A 1,971-nucleotide genomic window follows, 5' to 3' on the forward strand; every position below is an offset into this window, starting at 1 on the left:
TTTTTTGTTTTTTCCTGATTTTTAGAAACTAACTTATTTTTTCCATTTTGTAGGATTCTGAAATAGGTTTCTAAATTGGTAATTTCTTTCTTAATTTCTTCCTTGATATTTCTAGATTAGGATTTGTTTTCTTTTTTAGCAAGTTTCTAATTCTAACTCTTTTAGAATCTAACTTTGTTTCCTAATTTATTTTTAGAAATTTTCTACTTGTAAACTTTTTTATAAATTAACCTTCCTATTTTGTAGGCTTTTAAGATAGAAATTTCTAATTCGATAAGCTCTTTCTTTACTTTCTAATTTTTAGATCTCTTTTAGTAATTTACTTTCTAGTTTAGGACTTTCCTAATTTATTTTAGAAATTTCCACTTTCTTCTAGGAATTTCTTCTTTTAGAAACTAGTTTACTTCTTTCTTTTTAAGGATTTTCTAAATTTAGTCATTCTCTTTTTAGAATCTAACTTATTTTGTTTTGTTTTTCAGGTTTTTAACATAGGGACTCCAATTTGGTATCTTCTTTCCAACCTTCTTTTTTTAGATTTTTATTTCCTTTCTTAGGATTAGGTTTCGAATTTGATTGAGGGCTGCGAGTATTTCATGTCCAAGTGGGCCCGTGACAATACTCGACATCTCTTGACTAAAGGAGGATTGGTTAAAGGGTTGATTATCCATCGCAGGACTAGACACTACTCGCAATCCCCTGAGTTAATTGAAGTGATGGCTGAGAGCCAACCTCTTCTACCCCAACCTAGGGTGGAGGATATTTAGGATGAGAATGAGGAGCATCAAGCACCCCCGCCTCGTACTTTATAAGATTATTTACAACCAGCGGGGGTGAGTATGCCCTCATGCATGATTTTTCCTAAAAATACAGGACATATGGATATCAAGCCAGGGGTTATCCAACTCCTTCCTAAGTTCCATGGACTTGAATCTGAAGAACCATATCTACATTTGAAAGAGTTTGATGAGATCATGGCTACTTTATTTTTTAAAATGTGTCTGAGGACACAGTCAGGCTAAAACTCTTTCCTTTTTCCTTGAAGGAGAAGGCTAAGACATAGTTACATTCACTGCGTCCTTGATCCATTGGCACATGGAATGATATGCAGAGGGAATTTATAAAGAAGTTTTTTCCACATTATAAAACGATTACTCTTAGAAAAACAATCATGAACTTCACCCAAAAAGAGGATAAAACATTTTACCAATGTTGGGAAAGGTTCAAGGATTTGGTTAGTTCATGCCCACAACACGGCTTTGGAACGTGCTGCATTACAAATTTTTTTCTATGATGGACTGACATCTTCCATGCACCAAATGATCGAGACAATGTGTAATGGAGAATTCATTAATAAAAATGTCGACGAGGTATGAGATTACCTCGATAGTCTTGCTGAAAAAACACAATCATGGGATTATTACCCAAAATCGAACACCACGTCTAGGCCGACCTAATCTAAGGAGAAAGGTGGATTGTATCTCTTAAAAGAAGAGGATGATCTCAAGTATAAAGTGACTACACTCATGAGAAAATTTGAGGTCATGGAAGGAAAAAAGGATAAGGTTAATGAAAGTGTTTGCGGCATCTGTGATTGCAACATTCATACAACTGAAAATTGTCCTACAATACTCGCCTTTTGAGAAGTGTTGAATGAACAATCCAATGCCATAAATACTTATCAAAGACCTTTCAATGGGCTGACCTCTAATACGTACAATCCTGGTTGGAAAAATCATCCAAACTTTAGTTGGAGAAATGGACAAACTGCTACCCCTTAAGGTTTCTTCAATCAAATTCCAAATCAAGGGAAACCTCAAGAGGATCCAGTTCAAAAATATATTCGAGAACAAGAGCTACTTAATCAAAATTCGGCATAAGCGTTTCATGATGTCCATACAACATTAGGAACGCTTGCGTCGTCTATTCAAAGGATAGAGTCACAATTAACAAGTGGAGGGAAGGGGATGCTTC

The 1,971-nt window shown here is 35.1% G+C and overlaps 1 non-coding gene across 1 annotated transcript; it reads right to left on the reverse strand.

Annotated features, from left to right (window-relative positions):
- Positions 1-1,150: 1,150 nt before the first annotated feature.
- LOC131224542 (small nucleolar RNA R71) lies at positions 1,151-1,257 on the reverse strand. Its single transcript, XR_009161017.1, has one exon. It is a non-coding gene; the product is annotated as a small nucleolar RNA R71 (small nucleolar RNA).
- Positions 1,258-1,971: the final 714 nt, after the last annotated feature.

The sequence above is a fragment of the Magnolia sinica genome, chromosome 13, assembly GCF_029962835.1.
Source record: "Magnolia sinica isolate HGM2019 chromosome 13, MsV1, whole genome shotgun sequence".
In the NCBI taxonomy this organism is placed as follows: domain Eukaryota; kingdom Viridiplantae; phylum Streptophyta; class Magnoliopsida; order Magnoliales; family Magnoliaceae; genus Magnolia; species Magnolia sinica.